Raw genomic sequence first — 27,879 nt, forward strand, 5'->3', positions numbered from 1 at the left:
ACAATACAAGGTGATGGTGATAAGGGGCATTGGGAGAAATGGAGTGCGATGGTGGCAGGCGGATGGGAGAGAGAGAGGAGGGAAAAGAGTTTGGCCAGTAATGTTGGGCTGGCGCTTGTTTTGTCTGAGATTGTGCGCGCGTGTGTGGTGTGTGTGTGTGTGTGTGTGCGCGCGCGTGTCTGTGACTGTGCGTGTGTGAGGGTGGAGTGGTCTGCGCGCGGCGACGCGCGTGCAACTGTAGCGAGCTTGTTTCACGGCAATGAGGAAGGGGCGGGCACCGGGCCACGAGTACGCGCGAGGGCGCGAGAGAGAGAGAGAAAGAGACGCTCGGGCCAGGAGGTGGAAGAGAGGCAGAGACTCAGAGGCAAGGAGGAGGAGCGAGGAGGGTGGCGTCGACGGGGAGCGCCCGACGAGCGGAGAACGCCGCGCCGCGACGCACTCGTGTCGGCTGGGTTGCCTACCGCCACGGCGCTCCCCGCGCGGCAGAGACCCACGCCGAGAGCCCTTCCCGTCGCTCTGTCTCTCTCACGCTCATGAGGCGTCCCGCATGGGTGCGAGAGCGACCACTGTCCCGGCTGCAGACCGTGGAGGGCGACGGTCTCGACTTTTCAAAAGAAACCCAGACTGCGAAAGGTAATCCTAATTCGGCTACGGTCAGAGTCGGCAGCGCGGTGGCCACACACCGGCATGACGCCGTCCTGAAGCGCCAACGCTCAAAAAAAGAAAAAGAAAAAAGAGTGGAAATTAAAACGAAAAGGTGAAACAAAAAAAGGACAAGAGATAATTAGAGCGGTGCGGCTGGTCGTACCAATAAAGAGAGAGGAGTGGACAGCGAGGGGACGTCCCGGCAGCACCACGCCTCGCGGTGCCATCGAACGGAGGCAAACGAAAACCCCTCGGGCAAAGAGGCGGCCGGAACCCCATCCGCCATCGGCGACCATCCCCACCGACGAGATACATCTGTCCGCGCGAACACGCAGGCCGGCCGGCCTGTTATTTCACGGCCCCAAAATCAACCGGAATAATTCGACCCAATTCGACCAGGCCGTTTTCCGTTTTTCGCTCCCGTTCTGTTTCCTTGCGGCGTTTTTGTGTTCGTATTAGCGAGGAATACAGCGTGGCTGCAGAGCCGAGTCAATTGCCTGCACAGCCAAGTCAGTTGCAAGTCTGCACAGCCAAGTCAGTTGCAAGTCTGCACAGCCAAGTCAGTTGCAAGTCTGCACAGCCAAGTCAGTTGCAAGCCTGCACAGCTTAAGTCAGTTGCAAATCTGCACAGCACAATGCAAGTCTGCACAGCCAAGTCAGTTGCAAGCCTGCAATGCCGCGCGTACTTACAGGAACTGCACGACAGTTCCATTCTCTTTCCTCGCCTTTATGGCCCCTCGTTACGAGCGTGTCGCGTAAGTGACTTTTAAACCGGAGTCCGGAACATGAGAATTGACGACTCCTCTCTGCCCATCCAGAGCAGAAGCAGCCAAGCAGGCCACTGTGCCTCGGGAGTCCGAGGGGAGTTGCCGCAGGGCGCGGGTATCTTTCCAGAGCATTAAGGCGCTCACGACGACGGCTAGGGTTGTGGGCGTCGCAGGCAGGGACTCGGCTCGCACCGGGTAGGCTCGCACCGGGTCGGCTCGCACCGGGTCGGCTCGCAGGGGCAGCACCCGCCTCATTTTTTGCAAAATTTTATTGGGCTACTCAGGTGGACGTCCCCCGCTTATCCCGACGGCGGTCGCGAAGGCAAAAGAAAAGAAGAGAGAAGGGGAGAGAAGAGAGGGGGGGGAGGGGGGAGGAGGGGGGGAGAGAAAGGGAGAGAGGAAGGGGGGGAGGGAGGGGTGGCCACCGGGGGTCGCGGGATTCCCCCGGTCTCCCCCGGGAGACGGGGGGGACGGGCCCGCGCGGCCCGCGGTCGTTTGGGAACACGGGTGCGGACGGGGGGCCGGGCATCCGCGCCAATGCATCGCAGGCAGGGAGAGGAGAAAGGAAAGGAGGGGGGAGAGAGAGAGAGAGAGAGAGAGAGGAGAGAGAAGAAAGAGAGAGAGGAGAAAAGGGGAGAGGGGGGGAGGGGAGAAGAGAGGGAGCGGGGGGGAGGGGGGGGGGAGAGGGGGAGGGGGGGGAGAGGGATGAAGGGGGGGAAGGGGGAAGAGGAGAGAGAGGAGGGGGGAGAGAGGAGAGAGAAAAGAGGGGAAAAAGGGGGAAAAAAACGAGCGTGTTGAATCGGGGACGCCAGTCCCCGTAGATGAGTTGTTAGCGTTTGTACAAATTGCCGGAGAAGCAACAGCGCACCGAGGCCGGAGGACGCCGAGGACGCCGTTGGGGGCGACGCGGCGACTCTCTGAATTTATTTCCAGGATCTCTGCTCCGCGCGCCGCGCTTCGCCCCGTTTTGTTTCAACTTTTTTTCCCTTTTCCGCCTCCAGGGAAGTAACAGAGCAGGGCAGGGCCGGCTGGGCCGGCAAGGCCGGAGGTCGCGGCATGGCCCGCCATGGCCTGGCATCGCCGGGGTCGTTAAATACATCTCAGGTTGGCAGCCCCGGCGGCCCACCTCTCTCCTTCTCTCTCGCTCTCTCTGACCAGTGGCAGTAAACACACTAATGAACCTCGCGTTTCCGTCGGCTTTCCTGTTGGCCGGCCTGGGCCAGGGCCTGGGCCTGGGCAGCAGCCCGGGGTGCTCTGGGTGCCGAGGTGGGGGAGGGGTGAGAGGGCTACTCTTGTTGAACGGACCGCCACCCTCCCGACGCAATCCCCACCACCGCCGCGGCCACTGCGAGGTCGCCCACCGGTCGCTGGCAATCGGTTCGGAGCCAGAGAGAGACAGAGGGACAGAGAGGAGGCAGGGGCACGGCGGGGGTGGAGTTCTTTTGTGTACCAAAGGGAGACAAAAGATTACCTCTACTCCGATAATCCGAGCCCGAGGTCTGCTCGCCGCCCCTCCCCGCCCCCGCCACACCCTTTTACTCCTTATCATCCCCACTGCTGTGTCCAATCTCACCGAGGTGAAATCCGATGACTTTTATTTCAACTTCTGAACAAGATAACATCCACTCCCATAAAAAAGCCAAACCAGTTGAGAATTTTTTTTTTTCTTTTCCGTTTTTCGGGGGGAGGGGGCAGTGAGGTCACTTTGTAAACGAGCATGAGTGCTGCTCACCCCACCCGTGCCGAGACAGCGGTTTGTCCTGTCTCTCTCTCTCTGTCCCCGGCCGGCGACGTCGCGGTGGTTTTACGGTTTTACGGCGCTTGTGCGTGCGAGACGAGCGTGCCTCAGCAGGCCACGCTTCCGCGCACCGAGGCTTCGTCGCCCTGTCTCTCTCGCTCCCGTGCGGGGCACCCCGTGAGGCACCTTGGGTGCGAGAGAGACAGAGCGACGCGCCGCTCGGAATCGGCCCGTCGACGTGACCTCACGCGCGTGCACTACGTACACTACAACACAATGCGGGGAAACAATGGACCTGGATGCGCCAATGGCGGCCAATGCAGTGCCGGTGCACAGCGCGCCACGCCACGCCACTGCGCTGCGCATGTCAGAGGCGTGCCCGTTAGGTCCAGGAGGGTGACGTGTTTGTTTACCCACGCGGCCGTGACCGCGCGCTGGACGGATGACCGCTCGGAAGGCGGCTGTTCGATTCCCGGCGGCGGCGGACTGCCCAAAACCCGTGTTTTTATCTCTGTTTTCCCCTGTAAATGGCCCAGCCAGGCATGAATAAGAATGACGCGCAGAGTCATCGATTCACGGCCAGGCCGGAACACACTGTCGCTACAGGACTGACCGGCCGGCAGTTTCATCACGCTGGTTGACACCAACGGCATGCTGTGCTCTTGTTGTTTTGTTGTTGATGTTGTTGTTCTTGGTAATGTTGTTGATGTTGTGATGGACGCCTGCGTGTGGGCGTGGCACGCACCTACCCGTGAAAAGAGACATTGCGTCACGTGGCGTTGGTGTGTGTGTGTGTGTGTGTGTGTGTGAGAGTGCGTGTGTGTAGGTGAGTGTGGGCGTGTGTGCGCGCGTCAAGTCGAGCGTGCCCGCGGCGCCGCTCCCCGACTGGACGGCTGGACGTGCGAGTGTGTGGAATGAGTCAACCGACAAGACGCATCCGTGGCGCTGCAGGCCAGACTACAGGCCAGACTACATGCCAGACTGCAGGCCAGACTACAACCCAGGTCAGACTACAGGCCAGACTGCAGGGAAGAAAAAAAATTTTCGGACAAAGAAATGTTTTCCCTTAATTTTTCTGTTTTTTTTTTTTTTTGGATGCGCTGATCGAGGGATCATGCACCAACAAATGGCACCCCTCCCCCATCCCCCTCCCCGTTAGTAAATCAGAGCGCGCCGCAGGAGATGGAATAGGCCACGGGCGGCGTTCGACAGCGAGCGGGCCGCCCGGCCCGGGCCGTCCTGCACACTGATGCCGGGAGTCGCGTTCGTCGCTCTGTCTCTCTCGCCTCTCTACGGGCCGCCCCGCGAGGGGGACGGACACGACTCCCGGCACCAGCCCGCTGCATGTCGGCCTAGTTGGAGGGGCCGGGCGCCAAGGGCCGGGCGGGCCGAGGGCGAGGGTGGACGGGCATCTGTCTCTGGAAGGTGACAGAGTGAGCCATAAACCTGACGGGTGCCACTCGTGCCACTCCACGGCCGTTCCTCTCCATCCACGTCAGGCCTCGTCTGCCGTCTCTCTCGCACGCTCGCGGCACGCCCAGCGAGTGCGAGGGAGACGGGGCGGCCGAATGAACCTGCGGGGCCGTCGGGCCGTGCTGCAGTGCCGTGCGCGTTGAGGCGCGTGCGTCGTAAAGCGCAGTGGAGCACAGTGCATGCACTGCAGGGCAGAAAGGGCAACCGATTCAAACGCCCCGCCCTGCCCCGCCCCGCCGCGCCACACCCCGCAACGCCTCGCCTCCACACGTCACACTATCTGACGCAGGTACTCGCTCAAATTCCGGAAAACTATGTTTATCAATCAAAAGATGGACAGTGAATGCACACACAGTAGTTTTACCCCGTTTGGGAAAGACCTTCGGAATCCAGCGCGTCGCGCGCCTGCAGTGAACCCGAAACCCGATTGATAAGTAGGAACAATGGAGAAAATGGCAGAAACGGGATCACCTCGCTTTGTGTGCAGCGTTTTCAGTGGAAAACTAGCCTGGATTACGTGCCTCTGCCTCTGTGTGTGTCTGTGTGTGTGTCTGGGTGTGTGTGTGTGTGTGTGTGTGTGTGTGTGTGTGTGTGTGAGTGTGACGCCGAAAAGTCACGAGAGTGGCCCCGGCGCGAACAACACAGTGAATGTGAAATCAGGTCCCGGGAGGTGATTACGACCCATCATTTGGACCTACACTACACAAAGTGCGGTGGACGTGATCAATAAACTATTCTATAGATTCTGTGTTGAAACATCACAGCTTCTCGTTTCTAAAACTACACTGCGGAAAAAAATATACAGAAAACGTAACGTGCAATCATTTTTTTTCACCAGTACCTACCGTATCATGCCAACTTCGGATGTTCATGCACTGGTTTAAAAATGGCATGCCTCCCGCACCTCATAGTTGACATGAGATAACATCCTTATGCATAAGGTCCCCATGGGGGCTACGAAACGTCAGTACTATTTTCGTACCTTTTCCATGCCATAAACTGCGGATTTTGTTTCAAATTTTTCTTTGCAGGGTGTAGTGGCGCCTTCCTGCCGGGGGCCCCGGCCGCCAAGTGCGTCCTTATTTACACCACGTTTTACACCTGCCCCGATTATTTACACGACAACCGACGTCCAATATCACGACTGCCGGACACGCCACTGCAGCGCCGCTTATTTACAGAACAGACCTGTTTACACGACTACACGCCCACCGGGAGGGCGTGCGTATGTACTGGAGCAGAACAAGGGGGGGAAATACCCGCGCGGCAGTGTGTGTGTGTGTGTGTGTGTGTGTGTGTGTTGAAAAGAGAGAGAGAGAGAGAGAGAGAGAGAGAGAGAGAGAGAGAGAGAGAGAGAGAGAGAGAGAGAGAGAGAGAGAGAAAGAGTTCTGGGTCCTTCACCTATTCAGTAACGTATCCTGGGGGGTTTTGTGTGACACTTGTCACAACTCCCGGCGCTCTCCGCGGGGCGCTTTGCTGCCGCCTGGCCGCCGCCTTGCCCGCCGCGCTCTGCCGCGTCCCGCAGGATAGATGGGATGGGATAGACGCGCCGTGTTTGGAGAGGAGGCACGGATAGAGAGGGTGCTGCCGGATAGAAAAGACCTCGCTGCACCGATCGTTCGCAGTGTGGCCCCAATGAATTCCAATCCAATGGCCCTCCGCGAACTCCGCGGCGAGCGGGGCGGGGCGGGGCGGGGCGGGGCGGGGCGAGGCGGGGCGGGGTGGGTGTTGGCCGAGGCAACAGGTCCCCGCTGCATCGTCAGCATTCCGTTAACTGCACTATACTTGGGCGGGCGGACGGCCGCGGCCGCCACTGCCGAAGTTTAAGCGGAGGGCGTCCTTCACGGAGACGCACTCGAAGACCATGTCCTCGGCGAGACGAACGGCAAAAAAGACGACAGTGAAGACACAGTGCATAGCGGCACAATCACACTTCAGAGAAAAAGAAAATATAGACCGGAAAAAATCGAAAAACGACAACAGAGTACACCATGACGCCAGCGCGAGCGCATGCACTGAAAGTGCCTGCACTCGTCAGTCCAGCGGAAGCGACACACTGCCGACGCACCCCGCGGTGTGATGGATTGACGGACACACACACACACACACACACACACACACACCACACACACAATGCACCAACACTGAGCTGCTTTGTGGCTGAGGTCATCCAAGGTAAAGGCCACCGCAGTGGTGACTGCTCAAGGCCCTACACAGCGCTCGCACAGAGGCGCACAAGAGCACGCACACTCATCTGTGCGGAGAGCCAGAGAGGACTGCATTGCGTTTCGAATGCACCAGGAAGGCAGCCCAGCAGCCGAGCAGGCGCACTGCATGGCGAAACCACAGCCGCCCTTGCAACCTGCGCATCCGCAAACAACACTCTCTGCTATTTTGCATTCTTGTTTTCTTTGTTGTTTTTTTTTGCTGTTTTTTTTTCTCATTTGGTTAAGTTTTTTAGTGCGAATGTTTTTTTAACGGTGCAATCAACGTGACACACACTACACAACACTAAAACGAGATGATTAAACCATTGAAAACAAACAAGCGGAAAAAGGAAAACAACAACAACAGCTTGTAAAGATGTTGGCGGCAAAATCGCGTCATTTCGCAACAAGGCACACTTTGTTTTAATAAAACGAAATGAAATCCCTCCTCTTCCCGCGCAAAACGTGCCACCAGAGCAAAACACACACACACACACACACACACACACACTTACACACGAGCAGCAGGGAGTTAACACGCACGCGCTTGCTCGGCAACTCGTTCCGAACACCGGGGAACCATTTCCGCGCCCCGCCCCGCCACGGTGTGTCCAAGTGACCGGCCCTCTTGTCCGCGCCGGGGCGGGGCGGGGCGGGGCAGGGCGAGGTGCTACACGCGAAAAACATTATTACGAGAGCGGTCATCTGCCGCGCCAATTTATTTCGATACACTGTCCGTCCGACGACGCGGTGCACCAGCAGACTGATCCCGAGAGTCGTTGGTTTTCGCCGCCGTCTCTCTCGCACTCATAAGGGCATGCCGCGGCGTCCCGTCCGTCTCCCGCCGCCAAAGGGGACGCCCCGTGAGCGCGAGAGAGACGGCACTTTTTATTCAAATTGCGATAACCACCGTATATTTTTTGCAATAAAAAATTATAAAATTTTTTTTGCTATAATGAAAATTTAAAATATCTCCCAAAAAAAAATTTATAGCAAAATTTTTGCAATAAAGTATCACATTTTTGCGATAATGACTACAAAGAAAATGCAAAAAAAAGTTATCGCAGAAAAAAATGTGATAAAAGTTACTACAAAACGCTCTATTATCGAAAAAATTAGGGGGGTGGTTTTGAAAAAAAAGTGCAATAACAAAATTATCGCACTCCAGGATGCGATAAATCGGGGGAATCGCAAACTCGGTTTTATCGAAAAAATTTGTAGTAAAAGTACGCAAAATGAATGACAGTGAGGGCGGGGGAAAACGACTCTCGGAATCAGTCTGCAGGCAGAGTTAAGAGCGGTTAAAAGCGAAAAATACGCAGTGCAGCCAGTAGGCTGGGGACGGGCGTTTTCCCAAAATTTTAGTATCGCGATTGCGATTTCTCATATATCGCGATTTCATGCGATTAATCGCAAAATCGCAAGAATCCAAAAATCGCAAAAATCGCAAGAATCGCTAGAATCGCAAAATCGCAAAAATCGAAAAACAAACGAAAACAATACTTTATACTACCCTTATGGCACAAAATCTTTTTAAAAAGTCCCAAAAACAAATTCCTGAGTGGTCAAATGGCAGGCTAGTGGAAACCGACAACACGCGCCAGCCTCGTTCGGTGCAGTGGTCGCGAAATCCATGCACGGTGCAATTTTTTCGATTTAGCGATTTTTTTCGATTTTTTTTTGATTTTGCGATTAAACGCCCCAGATTCAAAAAAACCCAAATCGCACCGCGATTTTTTTTTAAAAAATCGCATCGCACCTGCGATTAATCGCAAAATCGCCCGTCCCTACAGTAGGGCCCCCAAAAATTGCTGTTCGGCAAACGATCCAGGCTCAAAAAAAGAAAAACAAATACGTACAGGCGAAGGATTAAGCAGTGAGGCACCTCTTTGCTTGTTCAACGGGTAAATGACCACACCACCATAAAATGTCGCGGCCGGCAACGAGCGTGGAAGGCAAAAAGAGGGAGGGGGGGGGGCGTCATGAATTGATTCCCCGCAACCTGGCGACACATGAATCTTCTTTATGGCAGACCATCGTGGGACCGTCCATGGGTTCCATGGGTGCGCGGCGGGGCCGGCGAGGCGAGCTGAGGCGGGGCGAGGCGGGTCTGAACCTCTGCCCAGTTAAACAGCACCGATATAAACAGGGCCCGATGACAAATGTCCACAGGGTCGGCGGCAGCGACGGAGCGGCGCGCCACAACCGAAGAGAGAGAGAGAGAGAGAGAGAGAGAGAGAGAGAGAGAGAGAGAGAGAGAGAGAGAACCGACAACAAGAAGACCACCATCATCATCAGCAGCAGCAGCGACGCGGCGGCGCGGCGGCGGCCAGAACGCCTGCAGCCCGGGCTGGGCGGGCTAGGCGACCCGCGGCGCAGCGGAGTTCGGCGGGCGGCCCATCCCGCACTCCGCAGGCGCCTCGCGTCTCCCGCGTTCCTATCGCGTCTGCCGCGCCGCTTGCCGCGAGACGGTGGTTACGGCGCCGCCACCACTCCGCCACACTGCAAATCCGAGTAAAACGGCTCTGCAGCGTGGCCGCACCGTGGCCGCACCGCACCCTGGCCGTGCGTGGCACAGTGGGCCAGAAGACCGGTGGAGGTGGCCAAAACTCCAGACGCGTTTTGAGCTCCAAAGTCGCTAACCAGAACTCGAACGGACCACCAATGGATTCCTCGTTCGAAGAGCAATCCATTGGTGGGGTCACATGTTCGATTCTGGTACCATTTCGCGACTTGGGGGCTCAAAACGCGTCCGGCGTTTTGACCCCCTCCACCGGGCTTCTGGCCCACCGTGCGTGGACTTTGGTGTACAGCGGGCATTCCAGCTGGACCCCCTCCCCCCCCCCTCTCGCTTCTCCCGCACAATTTATCGGTCCAGCGCACGGGACGCCGCACGCGACCAATATGCCTCGGACGCATGCACCGTGCAGACCTCGCAGGAGATGAAAAAACGAAGGCCAACGCGCCGTGGACGTCGTCTGCGCCTTTCGGCAGACTGATTCCGAGAGTCGTCTTCGTCGCTCTGTCTCTCTCGCACTCACGACTGCGTCGCGCAGTCACGCGCCGCGGGGAGTAGGCAGGCCCGCCAAGTGGCAGCATTGTCACAGAGATTGATCTTAAACGCCCCCCCCCCCAACTCCTTCCTTGAGGACCGCGGCCGTGGCCCTGCGACACGCTAAGCTTACTAGCCAAATTCCGGAACTGCACGTAACGCCCGAGACACAACAGACGCAGGCACTTTGACGTCCTCGGGCGACTCGCTGGGAACCTATTCAGTCATTTCAAAGAACAGAAGTGAAAGGGGGGACGATGGTTTGGGGATGTGCGCGAAAAGTGAAAACAGTCCCATTCGTTCAATGTTTGTTTTGATTTCGGCTCGAAGTTCGTAATTGTTTGTAATGGCAGCATTAGAGCGCTCGACGAGACAGCGGCCGACACGGCGGCGACCCCTCCTCCCCGTCAGCACCTGTCCAGCCACCGACACGACACGCAACACGACGAAGGGGAGAAAAACAATTCCCAGCCGTCGCTTCTGTTCTTGTTGTTGTTGTTTTTAGCGGGTGTGACAGCGTTCTTCGGCCGATGGCGCTGGCAGCTTGACGGGGTGCTTCTAATGGAGTGACGTCGCCGCGTCACTGACGGTGATTTCGTCTCTCTCGGCGCGCACAGTGGGCCAGAAGGCCGGTGAGGTGGCCAAAACTCTAGACGCGTTTTCAGCTCCAGAGTCGGTAAGCAGGACTCGAACCGCACGTGTGACCCCATCAATGGATTCCTCGTTCGGAGAGCAATCCAGTAGTGGGGTCACACGTTCGGTTCGAGTCCCATTTAGCGACTCTGGAGCTCGAAACGCGTCTAGAGTTTTGGCCGCCTCCACAGGTCTTCTGGCCCACTGTGGCGCGCCCCGTGAACGCGAGAGAGACGGGCGGCTCGCTGCAGTGGCCGGCAATCCAGGCGATGGTCGCGGCAATCGCACCGCACCGTCTTCATATTTTATTCAGGAGGACACACCTGCACGCGCCGCGCAGGGCCACGCCGTCCCGGCAGGCCTGTCGGGCTGTGGGCCCCCGCCGCCAGGCCACGGTTCGACGACCCGCCTCCGCCGCGGGGGCAGCGAGGTGGCTCGACTCGGCTCGGCTCGTGTCCATGCCTGGACTCGGCTGGACCCCAAAGGGGTGCCGCTCGGCGCCGCACAGTGGGCCAGAAGACCGGTGGAGGCGGCCGAAACTCCGGACGCGTTTTGAGCTCCAGAGTCGCTAAACAGGGCTCGAAGCGAGCGTGTGACCCCATCAATGCATTCCTCGTTCGAAGAGCAATCCATTGGTGGGGTCACACGTTCGGTTCGAGCCCCATTTAGCGACTCTGGAGCTCAAAACGCGTCCGGAGTTTCGACCACCTCCACCGGTCTTCTGGCCCACTGTGGGCGCTCGGCTGGACCTCAACGGGGTGCGACTCGGCTCGGCCCGGCACGCTCGCAGTAATGCAAAGAACCCCATGCACCACCCTGGCGGGGCCGGGCCGGGGCCCTTGTCGGAGAGTCGGAGACGGCGGGCCGGACAAAGACGGGGGTGGGGTGGGGGGTCTAAGACAAAGGGGAAGGGGTGACACGTCCGTCCCACGGCGTGTCCTTTGGACGGGCCGGGCCGGCCAGCAGGCCCGTTCCGAACGCCGCGCTCCGTCTCTCCTCGCACTCACGGGGCGCCCCGTAAAGGTGCGAGAGAGACAGAGCGCCGTTCGGAATGGGGCCGCAGGGCGTGCCGTCCCTTTCAGTCGGCATCCAGTCTAAGTGGATCGTGGAGGAGGCCCCCGAGTGGGGCAGCACGTCGGGGACCTACAAAGGCCCCGCCAGGCCCCGCCGGCTCTGCGGCCCGGCGCCAGGTGGTGATCCCCGTCCGCACCTTGACCATAGGCGGCCCGGCCGATGGCGGCGACTCTAATTGTAATGAAGACCTCCCTCACTCACCTCGCCGCTCGCCGACGGCATGCCGACGGCCTGCGGATAATTTATGCATAAAACCACGCGCGGATCACAGGGCACTGACGACGCGATTACCAGCCTGCCCGCCCCGCCAGCCCCACCAGCCCCGCCAGCGTTCGTTAGATTAGATTGGCACGTTTGCCCGCACTCTGCTCCGTCTGACCCTGGCCCGGCGGCCGAAGCCGAGGCCGGAGACCCCCTGGCCGCCCCCGCCGCCCTGGCCGCCCTGGCCGCCCCTGGCCGCCCCTGGCCGCCCTGGCCGCCCTGGCCCTGGCCGCCCCTGGCCGCCCCTGGCCGCCCCTGGCCGCCCCTGGCCGCCCCTGGCCGCCCCTGGCCGCCCCTGGCCGCCCCTGGCTACCCCGGAGCCCATCAGACGCGACCCTTGTTCAAATTCCAGCGCCAAAGTTTGCGCCCCGCCACGGCCTGTGCCTGTGGTGCTGGAGCTGGAGGTGGCGGTGGCGGGGAAGGGGAACGGAGCGGAGCGTAGCGAGTCACGGGGCGCGAAGACGGAGGATTTAGGAAGCCGGCCGGTTGGTTGTTGTTGTCGCCCGGGAAGTATAGACAGTGACACACGACAGTGGCTGCACCAGGAGTACTGAGACAACGAGAGAGAGAGAGAGAGAGAGAGAGAGAGAGAGAGAGAGAGAGAGTGGCTCCAGCAGAGAGAGGTGCACTGGTAAAACTAAAGCTGTAACCTAGTTGTACCAAGGCGACATTCACGGGTGGAGAAGAGGATAATCCCATGCGTTTAGAAAGGTGGGGAACGCTTGAAGTCAAACGACTACCTTCACAGAAACGGCGTAAAAGCACGCTTCGGTTCTTCTAGAGTGGGCAAGTCATCAATAAGTATACTTCAAAGTCAACGATCCGAGCGGCATCCATCTTCCAGTGTGTGTCCAAGAATCGGTCCACCATCACTCGCGGCACCCATGAAAAGCGGGGTGTGGACGCAACAACACGCGCCAAGCGGTGGGCATCCAAACTCCTGGCGCATTCCCTTCGTCCTCTCCTCGACCGACCCGCGGCAGCTCAGTGGACGGAGGCCGAGAGGGAGAGGTAGAGTTCCGGCACTGCCGGGAAGCCACTGGAAACTACTACCGTACTTCTTGAGGGCGCCGGGGCTCCGCGGTGGCCCCGGTGCTGAATGCCCCTCCCCCCCCCCCCCCCCTCAGGAGCTGGCTAATTCGGCGGCCGGGTCGAGCCACAAGCATCTCGTCAAGACTCTTGCAGGATTACAGAGACCGAGGACCAGGGCGGCCAGGGCGCGGAACGCCTTGTGGAACGCCGAGCGGGCCAAAGCCACGGTTGTTGCGCTATCGGCTTGCAGTGGGCCGCTTCCCAACAGGCTTTCGTCGCTCTCTCTCTCTCTCTCTCTCTCTCTCTCTCTCTCTCTCTCTCTCTCTCTCTCTCTCTCTCTCTCTCTCTCTCTCTCTCTCTCTCTCTCTCGACGCGCCGCCAAGTTCAGTCACTGGGAGAAGCTGATAACGCGGTCCGGCAGCGCGTCGGCGCGTAGCAGTGTACCGCCAGCTACACTCGCCCTGTCTCTCTCGCGCTCGTGGAGCGTGCCGTGCGAGTGCGAGAGAGACGGAGCGACGAATCCGGGCAGCGGAATCGCTCGAAAGACGGGCCTCGCTTTCCGCTTTTCCAGGTTTTCCCCCTTGACTTTTCCACTTTTCGTTTGACAGATAAAATGGCAAAATGACAAAAAAGATAAATAAATAGAACAGGCGCTGGTAGGTACCGAACCCGAGACCGTGCCTCACACGCAATCCCTACTGCGGGATGAGGACTGGAGGAGCGCACGTCTGTTGTGCCACGACGAAATGACGTCAGCGGAAAGCAAACGGCCATAAAGAAACACCCATTCGGAGGCAGGCTCCTTTCCTGACACCTGTTTCACACCTGTTCACGCGTGTCCCACTCTGCGCCGCTGCTCGCGGGACCCCACCCCACCCACCTCCTGGTCCCCCATAAGCAGAAGCCCAGCCTACTGCCGACGCGACCCCCCCCCCTCCCCCAAAGCCCAACAGCTTGTCCAAACAATTCCCCATTCACCGTGATAATTGGAGCGGCGTAAGTTTGCCAAGACGGCTAAATCTCCCGCCCCACCTCACCCCGCCCCCCCCCGCCTCGCCCCGCCCCGCCTCACCCCGCCCCGCCCAGCGTAACGCCGCGTCGGGCCGCCCCACAGCACCCGGCTGGCTGGGCCAGTAACTGGAGGTAAAGTGGTGTACAGTAGTACGGACCGGCGTGGCGCGGCGTGGCGTGGCTCCAGCGCCCCCACGACTTCCGTGACTACGCCCCGGCCGTGCCCCCTGCTCCTGGAAAAAGGGGGCGGGGAGGAGACAACGCGCCTCCCGCCGGGTCAGCGGTCTCATCCCTTGTGTGTGCGGGTGTTTGTGTCTGTCTGTCTGTCTGTCTGTCTGTCCGGTCTGTCTGTCTGTCTGTCTGTCCTGTCTGTCTGTGTCTGTCTGTATGTCGGTCTGTCTGTCTGCGTGTCTGGCCGTGTGAGTGAACCAATACCCCCTCCCCCTCCTTCCAGGTTCGTTTGGCCCCATTTCTTCCCTTTGCCAAAAGTTGCCCTCCCCCGCGTTGCTCTATCTGTACCACGTTACATACACGAGGCGTGAATAGGCAACCCCATTGACCCGCAAGCCGAAGCAGTCTGATTCCGAGAGTCGTTTTCGTCGCCTCTGTCTCTCTAGAAACCTGTACGAAACGTACGTGCAATGAATGCCTAAGAGACAGACAGGTGCAAACGACTCTAGGAACCAGTCTACTGTCGCTGCATCCCTACAACCCCATCTTCACCCTCCTGGCCTGATTCTAGCAGCACGACGGTTATGAAGCGGACGAGAAGGCGCGGGATGCGTGAGCGGGAACGGGACAACGAACAACGGCAATATCAACAACAACAACAACAACGCAGGGAATTTCATCTCACTTTACGACAGGCCCTGTGGCGCCCTGTGGCCGGACCCGTCCTCGCACACGAGCCTGGACAGACACACAGACACACACACACACACACACACACACAATAAACTGGTGCAGCGTACGGTTTTTCCACCGCGTCGTTTTATCTCTTCCAGTCTAAAGTCTAGACCGTACCGTATTTTCCGCATTCGCGGCTCTCGCGGCTCGCGCGCGGCTGGCGTGGCCCGCGGCCCGGCCTCCCCAGGACTTTGAGTGGGGGCGCGGCCGGGCCGAGCAAAAACCGCTCCGATTCCGAACTCGCGCCGAGAGTTCCTTCGCGAGGAGTGCCTCCGCGAGTGCGGCTCTCGTGAGCACCTCCACCAGCAAACTTTAAAACAAGTGCAGTGCGATGCAAGGGGAGGGGGTTGGCGCGCCACAGTGGGCCAGAAGACCGGTGGAGGCGGTCAAAACTCTAGACGCGTTTTGAGCTCCAGAATGGCTAAATAGGGCTCGAGCCGAACGTGTGACCCCACCAATGGATTCCTCGTTCGGTCAGCAATCCATTGGTGGGGCCACACGTTCGGTTCGAGTCCCATTTAGCGACTCTGGCGCTCAAAACGCGTCTAGAGTTTTGGCCGCCACCACCGGTCTTCTGGCCCACTGTTGCTCACCCCACAGCCCTCTTCGATTAAACGGTTTCCACACAGGCAGGAGTTTGCGCCTTCAACTGTCTACGAGGAAATTTTGCGTCGACAGTCAGACAGACAGACAGACAGACAGTCAGACAGACAGACAGACAGAAGTTAACAGACAGACAGACACACGCACAGCACTGCTCGAACAGTCTGCGAGCGTGGACTTGGCCCGGGCCGCGAAGCACCGCGAGGCAGTGCGACCGAGTCGACGACGGCGACGTGCGTGCCGTGTCCGCGAGGCCGCCGCGCCGCCCACCAAAGTTGTCTCGTATGTTTGGCGGTCGTACACCGTAAACCAGAGGAGCGTTACCAACTTCGCATTAAACACACCGCGCGCCACCGGCGCCACTGTGCGGGCTCACTCTCTCTCTCTCTCTCTCTCTCTCTCTCTCTCTCTCTCTCTCTCTCTCTCTCTCTCTCTCTCTCTCTCTCTCGCACACGTACGGAACGCGCTTCGAGCTCGAGTGCGAGAGAGACAGAGCGACGAGAGGCCTTGTCTGGAAGCAGCCTGCTGGCGGCACTGGCGGCACTGCACGCACACAAACAATACAGCGGCACGCGGAGAGCGCGCGGAGGGCCTTTCGCCACCTTTCTCTCTCTCTCTCTCTCTCTCTCTCTCTCTCTCTTCTCTCTCTCTCTCTCTCTCTCTCTCTCTCCAGCCTCGCAGCCTTAACCGGTCCTTTCCGCGGCGAGATTTATTGAGGTAATAAGTAAAGGTTGCTCCTTTACACTAGGCGGGGCGCAAGTACGCCCCCTCCCCTCTCCCTTCTGATCTTTATTGCGTTTTCCATCATTAACAAGGAGGCGATGCCGCCTCTCTAAGCACGGCCAGGGAGTTCGGAAGAGAGGCTCTAGAGAGTGTGAATCTAGGAGCGAGCATCATTAGCCCAGGGAAAGGCGGGGGGATAATAGCTAGCTGGTGGCACTCCCAAGGAGAGAAGGAAGGGAAGTCCTAGGTGGAGCCCTCTGGAGGCGGGCACTCGAGGAGCCGACTCTACCCGCTCTTGACCCGAAGGAATGCTCTTGGCCTGGCGGAAACCGTAAAAACGCTCTTGACCCGAAGAAGTGTTCTTGACCCGAAGGAACGCTCTTGACCCGATACCCGAAGAAGTGTTCTTGAACCAAAAAAACGCATTTGACCCGAAGGAACGCATTTGACCCGAAGGAACGCTCTTGACCCGAAGAAACGCTCTTGACCCGAAGAAGTGTTCTTGACCCAAAGGAACGCTCTTGACCCAGAGAAATGCTCTTGACCCGAAGAAACGCTCTTGACCCAAAGAAGTGCTCTTGACCCAAAGGAACGCTCTTGACCTGGGGAAATGCTCCTCTCCTAGAAGCTGGCCGCAGGGAGTGTTCCAGACAGTGTCCCCTCCAGCAGGCACGCGGCACACCGCGGCCAATCGTTTCGCCGCGGCGTTTTGCGCGCACGTCGTCGCGACACAGTCGCTTCTCGCTCCTCCCATTTTACGACCTAGTAAAGGCAAGGCGTTGCGTGTCTGTGTGCCTGTCTGGTGTCAGTCTTCCCGTCTGTCCGCCAAGTTGCATTACAGCCACGCCGCATGGCTCAACCCCAGCCGGGCAAATACATACAGACACACGCGCAACCGTGTCGCGCCGTGAGCCGAGCCCCCAAACTTTTCATCCCCGTTCGCGCATTCGCCCTACAGAGGACTAACCGTGCGCGGGGTCTTGGCCACGCTGCAGCCGTAACGTCCCCACCCACGTCACGAACCCGCGGGCCAATCACGAAAACTCACCTGCAACAAACAAACAAATAGGTCATTTCAACAAACGCACTACAACAACAAGAAAAAACACTATGAAAAACAATTGTTTTCGAAACACAATGCGTTGTGACCCCCGGGCCCCCTTCCCGGATGCGGCTCAAAGTATGGCTAGGACGGCTCGACGTCGGGCCGACGGCGCGCGCGGCCAGCCTGGTGACGAGCATGGTGTCGAGCCGGATGAAGATGAATAAAACAGGGACGGGGCGCATAAACAGTGCCTCGTTCCGGAATGCGACCGATGTCGGAGGCGCGCGCGTGCACACACACAAACACACCTACACACTACCTAAAAAACACCCCCACACCACACACACACCACCACACAAACACACCACACACACACCAAAACCACCACACAAAACCCCTACACACACACCCCTACACACACAACCCAACACCACAACACACACACACACACACACACACACACACACACACACACACACCTACACACACACACAAACGGGAAAAGGCGGTGGCGGCGTCTGCAGGTGCGGACAGGTGGTGCCATCTGTCCCCTCCACACTACAATGCGCACAAAGTTTCTTCCTGCGGGCGGGAGGCTGGCTGGGCCCGCCGAGGCCCCGCGGGTCCGCGGCAGCGCGCGGCGAGGCGAGGCGAGGCGGGCCCGGCCAAGAGGAAACTTCATAACTGAATCTGGCGGAACTACACTATGGCCCCCAGCCGCCCCCGCCGCGCCGCCCCCGGCTCGGCTCCGGCAAGTCACACCGAAGAAGAAGGGCGAAGAGTTAAACCGGACTGCTCTAACTCACTCATAACCCCGCAGGAGCCTCGACTGCAGCCTTGGCGAGCCTCGGCTTGCCGCTAATGAATTTACATTTTTCTACCCGAGACTTGCCGCGCGGGGAAGGGGTGGAAGTGGCCCTCGGCGGGGCACAGTGGGCCAGAAGACCGGTGGAGGCGGCCAAAACTCTAGACGCGTTTTGAGCTCCAGAGTCGCTAACTGGGACTCGAACCGAACGTGTGACCCCACCAATGGATTGCTCTCCGAACGAGGAATCCATTGGTGGGGTCACACGATGGTTTCGAGTCCCATTTAGCGACTCGGGAACTCAAAACGCGTCTAGAGTTTTGGCCGCCTCCGCCGGTCTTCTGGCCCACTGTGCGGGGCGGTGGCGGGAAGGGGTTCTCTCGGGTTCTCTCCTCCCCGACAGCGTTGCCGGCTGACTCGCAGCTTTCCGCCGCTCTGTCTCTCTCGCACCGCCCGGCGGCGCCCCGCGAGTGCGAGAGAGACAGCGCGGGCAGGCCGCCCCGCTGCCTCGGTGAATCACCTGGCTCGTCCGCGGCGAGGAGAGCCGGGCCAAACTCGTGTTGCGAGTTGTACGCTGTGCGGGCGGACGTGTATTCGTCCTGTCCACCCTGCAGGGCCCTGGTCCGGTCCACCGCGCGTCCCTGCGCGTCCCAGCGCGTCCACAGGACTCGAACAAGTTGGCAGACATCCTCCGCTGGCGTGCGTCTCGTTCCCTAGTACAGTGTGGCTGCAGGTCTCCCCCCCCCCTTTTCTCTCCGGGGAAACCTGCGGTCTCCTGCTCCACCAACTGACTGATTCCGAGGGTCGTTCTCGTCGCTCCGTCTCTCTCGCACTCATGAGGTGCTCCGCAGGGGTGCGAGAGGGACGGAGCGCCCGAAGGCAGGCAGCCGCCCGGCCGGTGAACTCACCCGTGAGTTCGGGTTGCCTACCCGGCGCGCTGCAAGGGGCTCGACGCGCAGTGGGCCGGAAGACCGGCGGAGGCGGCCCAAATTCCAGACGCGTTTTGAGCTCCAGAGTCGCTAAATGGGACTCGAACCGGACGTGTGACCCCACCAATGGATTGCTCTCCGAACGAGGAATCCATTGGTGGGGTCACTCGCTTGGTTCGAGTCCAGTTTAGCGACTCTGGAGCTCAAAACGCGTCTAGACTGTTGGCCGCCTCCACAGGTCTTCTGGCCCACTGTCGAGCGTATTATTTCCTCGCAGTGTCTCTTTCCCAAAACATTTCGCCGTAATGAAACACACCGCCGCCAGCACACTGGTCGGGCGGCGAGGGCCGAAGGGCCGAAAACGAAAATTAACAGCAAAAACGGTCGGCAATTTAAAATTCATTAACACTTTGTCGGGGCGGGTGGCGTCCTGGTTGGTGGCGCCGGCATTCCGATGTGCCGGTCAGGCCGCGGCCGGCCGGCCGGCACACTGATTCCGAGGGTCGGTTTCGTCGCTCTGTCTCTCTCGCACTCACGGGGCGTCCCGCATGGGTGCGAGCGAGACAGAGCGACGCAAACCTCTCTCAGTGTGCCGGCCAGCGAGACCCGCAGCGCAGGCCACGGCGACAACGGCACGCCTCCCCTCGCTCCCCTCCCCAAAAACCGCAGATATTTATTTCATTCGCAAGCAGTGTGTCGCTCCTAAGCGCGAAGAGCGCGCTGTTCAATTTTTCATGAATGCAATGCAGCCTTCCCCCCCCCCCCCCAAATCGGGCAGGTGGAGGGGGCGTCGATCCGCGGGGCCACTCCTTCTGAGCTTTAATGTTCCTTTCAACCCCTCCGGGGCCCGTCAGTCCCCCCCCCCCCCTTTTTCCCGCGTCCCTCTGCCAAGACCCAATTCATTTCTTCTCTGGCGGCGGCATGCACACCAAACCGAGAGAGAAAGAGAGAGAGAGAGAGAGAGAGAGAGAGAGAGAGAGAGGGGGGGGGGGGGCGACAAAAGAAAAGTCCATTCTAAACTTTGCGACGATGAAGCCCCTCCGAATGCAGAGGCATCGTGTCCACCTCGTGCAGTCGCAGCGGACGGAGCCGATCGGGGAAGCAAAAAGGGAAAAAAGTCGTCGGTAAAACAGCCAAGGTCAAAAAAATCGCAGGTAAGTTGCTTTATTGACCTTTCGCAGTTAAAACATTGCCTGTTGTAACTTGTCACGGAAAAATTTACCATCGTGCAAGAAGACCGGCGCGCTATGAGGACGTGGATATTTCGGTTGTCACTCCATTGCCGTCATTTCAGAGTTACGTACGAAAATGTCATTCAGTCACTGATTCGTCACTAAGTGACAAGCACGTTTTGCACTGAGTAGCAGCGCCTCCCCGAGTCAGTCGAGACACGGAGACGCCCGCCGCGGTCGACAAGTCAGCCAGCAAGTTGGCAAAGTACACGCGGTCGCCCGCCCCCCCGCCCCGCCCCCCCCGCCCGACACAAGAGTATCACTCTCACGGGTGGCGGCAAACTGCAGCGCACCGCGGGCCGCCGCTCCGCCGCACAAAAGACAGCCTATGCGACGCCGGCACGCGGCTTCAAAGCGAAAAACAGTTTCCTTCCGCGGGGAGAAAGAGTTGGAGGGGGGGGGGGTGGATCGCGGTGGTCTTTATCTTATCGGGCAATTTGGTGTGTGCCGCCGCCGCCCTGCCGCCGCCAAGCTCGTCCTGGCCAAGTAGGGCCACGGCGGGGCAGGTCAGGACCCAGGACGGCGCAGCGCGCGCGAAGATTGTCCGCCGCTCTCCAGGACGACGACGACCAGGATGACGGCGCCGTCCTGCCTTTTTAAGGCCATGTAGAGCGGCAAGAAGCACACACAGCAACCGTGGACGCGGAGGATGAGACCGTCTGGGACAAAAAGGGGCCTCGGTGGCGACGGGAAAAGAGGGGGGGGGAGTGGCTGAAAAGGATGACAAGGAAGAGGAGGTCCGGGGGATGACACGAGATTGAAAGTGATTCCCACACAAATGCGGCCGGCTCTGAATTAGCCCGCTGCCCTGGAGTCTCTGCTGGAGTCTGCCGGAGTCCCGTCCCGGCGAGTCCATGGCCTTTGCCTTCGGCGGCGGAGGGGGAAGGGGGGGGGGGAGGCGCCCTCACAATGGCGGTCGCTGATTTACTGGGGGCTCACGCAGGCCAGATTATGACGCCCCGGGCGGGGCGGGGCGGGGCGGGGCGGGGCGGGGCGCTAGCGCGGCGGGATTCACCCTGGCCGCCAGCCGGGCTGTCCTGGCTGCCAGCTGGGCTGCCGGCAGGAAGCGGTTTAGGGGTAGCTGCGGCGCCGCAGGGCGGAGCCAGGGCTGGAGCCACTCAGCAGAGCCTCTTGGCCGCCGCGTCGACTCCCCCCGCGCTTTTGTCTCACTGGCCATTCTATTCGAATCGGAAGCAAAGAGGCCAGGCAGCCTAATTCCAACCCCACCCCGGCAGCTCAGAGGGCAAACAGCTGATCCAGGTCAGGTTGTTATTCGAGTTTGAAGCAGTTTGTTACCCCCCACCGCTGCAGCACCGCCATCAGCACCAGCAGGGTGGAGTCCATGACCTTAGCGCCCGCACCCCGTGCACAGGGCCACCAACCTGCCGCCCCTCCCGGCGGCCTGCCCGGCCTGCCGACAATCTAGCCACAGGTTGACCAACTTGGCCGCTACAACCGGCCGCAGCCCGGCCAGCCCGACCCGCAGTGAGCCACACACCTCCGGGCTGGCCTCCGGGCGGTCCGCATCACGGCCGACACCTCGCCCCCCCCCCCTCTCTCTCTCCCAACCCCTTCGGCACTTTGGCAATGGGAGGCCAGGGTGATGGAGTGAAAGCGGAGGCGAGGGACGCGGAGACAACTTCGCTTCCGTTTGTCACATTAGACGCACACCGCTCACACACACACACATTCACAGTCACACATGCGCGAACCAGCCCCTTTGCGCGCACACACACACGCACACACTACACACTCGCACACACACACACACACGCACACACACTACACACCCGCACACTCTCACACGCGCGCGCGCGCGCACACACACACACACACACACACACACACACACCGCAGACAAGCGGGGCCACAGAGAGAATGTGACAGGAAACCGGGCAAAGCGCCCTGTCTGCTCCTTTGACGCGTCACGGCTGGAGGCTAGCCAGGCGCGTCGCCGCGTCGTCGTCGTCGCCGCGTCGCCCGGATCCGAACCGCCGGACTGCTGGGCTGGGGAGAGCCAGAGCCAACCCAAGGCGAGCTATAAGGGAACCCCCTAAACTCGGACTTGAACTTGGATGTGTGAGGGGGAAACAAGGGGAAAGAGGGAGAATACACGTATTAACAAATCGAGTTATAAAAATCGACCGTACAAGGAAACTCCGTTCCACGCTTCCACCGCCATCAAGGGCGGCTCAAAGACACGACACAAAAAATGCCCCTCTCTCTCTCTCTCTCTCTCTCTCTCTCTCTCTCTCTCTCTCTCTCTCTCTCTCACACACCACACACACACACAACTCTCTCGCTATATCCTCCAACACACCCCTCACACACACAAAAACGTTTCGGGCTAATATCGCTCGCAAAGCACGCGCCTCCGAATACAACAACTCCCGCCGATAACCCCCCTGCTGCCAAATCGAGTGTGGCAACAAATACAAAGGAATACACTTTCAAGAGTTTCGGCGAAGCCGTGCGCGCCACACGCCCGCGGCGCTGCGGGGCGAGTGAAAGGGAGGGGGGGAGCAGAGAAAGGGGAGAGGAATTTGATTCATGCAAGATCCAACAACCACGCGAAACGAGGGGCGGGTTTCTGCGCTGCCAAAGGACGTGTGAAGATTCTTACCCCCTTCCCCCTCCCCCACCGCCGCAAACCCCAACCCCCCACCCCGCCGGACTGGACTCTCTCCCTCCGGATGATTCCGCGCAGTGCGGACGTCGCTCTGTCTCTCTCGCACCCGCACGGGACGTACCGGGAGTGCGAGAGAGACAGAGCGCAGCGCGTAGAACCACCACCCTGCAGGCAGACCATTTGCGAGGAATGCCGCGAGCGACAAAGACAGACACAGCACGCATTCCGCGCGCCACACCGCGGCCTGCGCTGCAGCCTCTAGTGTACAGTGCAGGGGAATGCCAGGTTCAACAAGCCGCTCGTTCGCTCGTCTCAGTCTGGGCGCGTAATTCAGAATGCCTCAAAACGAAACGGAGAAATGGAGTCGCTTCAACTCCCGCCAGCTACTATGCCCGCCCGCGTTGTGGGGATCCACTGCACTCTGAATCTCCACGGTCGACGCACAGTGGCTTTGCCAGAAAACCGGTGGAGGCGGTCAAGATCCCGGACGCGTTTTGAGCTCCAGCGTCGCTGAATGGGACTCGAACCGAACGTGTGGCCCCACCAATGGATTGCTCTCCGAACGAGGAATCCATTGGTGGGGTCACACGTTCGGTTCGAGTCCTGTTTAGCGACTCTAGAGCTCAAAACGCGTCTACAATTCTAGCCGCCTCCACGTTAGTACACTGGACGCATCCGCATCCAAAGAGAAGTGGTTTCTGGGTTTAAGAAAAACTGTTATTGTGATAATGTTCAAGTAAATTGTCTCGGTTCTACTCTTCGGGTGTAGGGACGAGACATGTCCACCAAGGGAACGCGATGCAACAACGCCTTGCTCTGCAGCAAGTCGGCTGGCCGGCGGGCCAGTTGGTGTGCAGCCGCCCCGCCCCGCCCCGCCCCGCCCCGCCCGACGAGACAAACTTAGAAGGGCCGGTGGAAGGCGGAAATTAAATTAGCCCATTGTTTGGATGGAACACGAGAATCAATGAGCGCTCGCCGACCCCGGCCCGACCTGGCCCTGGCTGGCTGCTCGGTCTGGCCGGCTGGCGCCCCGCCGGTCCCGCCCCGCCCCGCCCTTATAAAGGAACTCCCCCAGGGTGTCTCCTCGGGCCGATCCCGGAGCCTCCGGGCCGGAGGCGGGTCGCGGCGGGGCCCTGGCCCTGGGCCTGGCCCTCGGCGGAGAAAGCCTGGAGCAGCCCCTCCACGCCCTCCGGTGCTACTACGGCCCCAAGGCTTCGGGGGAGTAATGGGCAAGTTGAAAGCGGGGAATACATTCCCAAGTTTGGCCGGCGCAGCCAGCGCGGCCCGCGCCGCTGGAGGGCGCCATTTGTGTGCGCGGAATCGGTTTCACCTTAATGGAGATTGCGATGCTCTCACCCCACCGCCTCCGTGCACTTCATGTCCGCGATAGCAGGCCGTCCTGATGGAGTGCGCCTTGTCGCCGAGAGCGAGAGAGAGAGAGAGAGAGAGAGAGAGAGAGAGAGAGAGAGAGAGAGAGAGAGACAGAGACAGAGAGAGACAGACAGAGACAGACAGAGAGAGAGAGAGAGAGAGAACAGTTGCCTACCTACAGGGGTGAAGTGCTACTTGTTGCCTACCTCAACGGCAACAGCCAGCGCGACGACGGGACGGCGGGCGACGCGGATGCATTTTGCAGCCCAAATCGGCCTTCCCTCCTCGCACGGTCCGGGGTAATGAGAGCGCCTTGCGTCGCCTTGCTTGGCTCCTCCGCCACTCCAAGGACCCCCGTCCCGTCTCCGGGCGCCATTAGGAGCGGCTCAGCGGGCTGCGTCGCGACGGCGGTCTCTCTCTCTCTCTCCCTCTCACAGGGTGATCCGCACGGTGAGAGTAGAGAGTGAGCGTGTTCGTCATCAGCCTGCAGGATCGCGGGGCGATGCCGCGGGACGTTGCCGTCGACGTCAAACACACGGCCGTGTACAGTCACGCAGTCACGAGCTGTCAAGGCAAATGAGCAGTGGCGTCTCCCGTGCCAGTGTGTCACAGCCCCAAAGGGCCCGCTCGCACACACACACACACACACACACACACAACACACAGAGGCGAGGGACCCCGATTGGCGTGTAAGGCCCAGCCCGATGGATGGCACACGGCAGGGCAAGGCGGTGTTACAGAGACAGGCTGGTGTCACCGGGGTGACATTTCAGGTGTCACTATGACTACGGCCCAATTTCCAGCGAACAAGGAGAGAAAACTTTCCCTCTCAGATCACGCATACTCCGGCGCTCAGGGACACCTCTCGTGTGCTCACGCGGGCCGCCTTTCATTTAGACAGTCCATTCCCAAAATCATACGCTGTTTTGGGGGTGATTTTTTTGACGCCGGAATTGACACTCTCTCCCCCCTTGCTGCACACTGTAAAAAAATCCGTACTTTTGTACGGGGAAATGGTACAGAAAAATATAATACAGAGGTACGGAGAAAAGTACGGAACGTTCCGTGCTTGCTCCATATGAACTCATGTAAATGGGTACGGAAAAAAAAGTACGGAACGTTCCGTAGTTGGCAAGTACGGACGTTCCAGGCAAATTATTGACCAGACATGTTCCGTACTTTTTCCGTACTCTTTTCTCACAGTGCAGGTGGTCGGCGGGGCCAAGCACGCCTTGACCCAGCGGGCCGCGTGGCCGCGGCGAACACATCGAGTCCTCGCCTCGCCTCGCCGACTCGCAGTTCACGCCCCGGCAGAGAGAGACGCGGCCAAATCGCCGGTCCGTCCCGACCCGTCCCTTCCCGCCGATTCCCATCCTGAGCCAAACAAGAATTCGGAATGACTTCCGGAGCCCCACGGCGGGGGGCGGGCTGCCCGGAGGGGGAAAGGGGGCGTGGTGACAACGAAAGCACGGGAAGGGTTCGGCGGCCTACACCTAAATAAAGCAATACAAAAGCGATCACGGACGCGGCGGGGCGTGGCGGGACGAGGCGGGGCGGGGCGAGGCGGGGCGAGGCGGGGCGAGGCGGGGCGGGGCCGTCAACACAGCGAGCGTGTCGCATGCCATCACTGTCAACGGTACACCAATATATCGCCACTGTATCAGTGCCGCCCAGCCCACCCTTCCCCTTCCTGCTGCAACAGCAGGGTGATTCCGCGCGGAGCAGCAGTCTCTCTCTCTCTCTCTCTCTCTCTCTCTCTCTCTCTCTCTCTCTCTCTCTCTCTCTCTCTCTCTCTCTCTCTCTCGTACATCCCTTTCCCACCCCTCGCCGCCGGGGCGGAAAACGTAAAATGACTGCAATTACGCCGTTAAAAGAGTTTGCTTGAAAAAGTTTGCGCGCGATTTGCAGGCACGTCTCGTAAAGAGCAATTTCGAAAAAGGTTTCCCTCCAAGGGCGGGAGACACCTTGCGTGCGGCATTTACAGTTGGGATGGAATGATGTTTCGCCGGCAAAAAAAATGAATTGAACTTGCCTTGGCAAGCGTGACTTTTGTGAATAGACTTCCAACTCTCTTCAACAAGTGAAAATTGAGTGTGTTTGTTTGTTTTTCATGTTTTTTTGTTCTTGGCAACAAGTGCCTGATTGTGGAAATCACCTACGTTTTGACTAGTTTACCTGGAAAACCCAGGGGCCGCTTTTGCCGAGCAAGGTTCAAAGGGGTTCCAACTGACAGCAACCTTGGGGTAGCTTGCAGCCATCCAATTCAACCTATCGAACGGAGTAGATGACCACAACAAAGCCTTTTTCTTTTCGTCAAGTTGGCTGTATCACCGAGAGTCCTCGGCATGAGCAAGTCGCAAATCGCGCGACCCTCCGCGCCCCTAAAAAAAGGGGGGGGGGCTGACTACGCCACTGGCCATTACCGTGCGTAGCCCCCCCCCCCCCCCCCAAGCCCATTATCAGCCGATAACAGCATCGAGATATCGTCCGTGGGATGGGGACCGGGAGGCCGTGACAAAAGATGCTTCATTTCGCCGCCAAAAAGGTCGGTAATTCCTCCACTGGCAAATCTGAGCGCGGCGACGGCGACTTGGCAGCCCCCCACCCCCTTTTCGCCTCTCCTTCCGGTTCCAATTCGATCTACAGCAATCTCCGGTGTGGAGCCGGCCGGGGGACAGCGCGACGCGACGCCAGCAGCGGACTTGATTCCGCACGGCGCCTGCTTCCCGTCGTCGCCCTGTCTCTCTCGCACTCGTCCCGTTGTAGGAATATGCTGAGAGATGGAGAGAGAGAGAGAGGGAGAGAGAGAGACGACGGAGCGCACGCTGGTCCCTTCGGAAGCAGCCTAAACGGGACGGCACCAAAGGGGAGGGTTTTTTCTCCGTCCCCGCCAGATGGGTGCCAATCCCAAGACTCCACGTTCAAAAACCAAAGCGGACTGGTGTGTTTGTGTGCGTGTGCGTGTGTGTGTGTGTGTTTTTTCTGTGTGGGGTCGGAGGGATGTAAGCTGGACTCGGAACCGCACACAGCAAGTCGATTAATTGAAACAAGGGCGCCTCGCATATATACCAGCACGAATATACACGAATAAAAGAAAGAGCAACCCGGTTGGATACTCCTGAAAGTGACGGTGCAGCACGGTGTATAGCAGAGCAGCCTTCCGCCGTGGCGCGCCGCAGGGCAACGTCGTACTCCTCGTACTACCGACTACCGCGGCGAGCGGGTAGCAGCGGGGCGGCTTGTACGCACGCGTGTGTGTTCGCCGCAGCCAGCCGGGGATTGGCGGATTGACTCCTGTCCTGTCCTCCCCCTCGGCCCAGCGGAGCATCACCGAGGGGACGCACAACCAGCCCCTAATCTACGGCCGGATCGAGGCAGCAAGGCACGCTGCTGGGGTGGCATGGCGCCTCCTTGAGGGCGAGCTTAGCGGCGCCGGCGTGGCGTGTCAGCCGTCGCTCTGTCTCCCTCGCACTAGCGTCCCGGAGGCCATGGGGTGCGAGAGAGACAGAGCGACGCTCGTTTCGAAATCGGTCCGCTGGGCGTCAGCCAGCCACTCCCGATCTTATCCTGGCCCAGCCTCCCCGCCCTCGCCATCGTATAGACCTCGGACAGGCACGCCGTAGCCACGCGACGCGCGCCGTTTAAGTGAGGATCTCTGACACTCTCGTTGCACACACACACACACACACACAATCTACACACACTCAAACACGCACACACATACACACACACTCACCGGCCGT

The 27,879-nt window shown here is 59.4% G+C and overlaps 1 protein-coding gene across 1 annotated transcript in view; it reads right to left on the reverse strand.

Moving 5' to 3' along the window:
* The window catches only part of LOC117639517 (somatomedin-B and thrombospondin type-1 domain-containing protein), a 92,377-nt gene that overhangs the window by 30,798 nt on the left and 33,700 nt on the right, over nt 1-27,879 (reverse strand). The window lies entirely within an intron of this gene.

The sequence above is a fragment of the Thrips palmi genome, unplaced genomic scaffold, assembly GCF_012932325.1.
Source record: "Thrips palmi isolate BJ-2018 unplaced genomic scaffold, TpBJ-2018v1 HiC_scaffold_11, whole genome shotgun sequence".
NCBI classification, from domain to species: domain Eukaryota; kingdom Metazoa; phylum Arthropoda; class Insecta; order Thysanoptera; family Thripidae; genus Thrips; species Thrips palmi.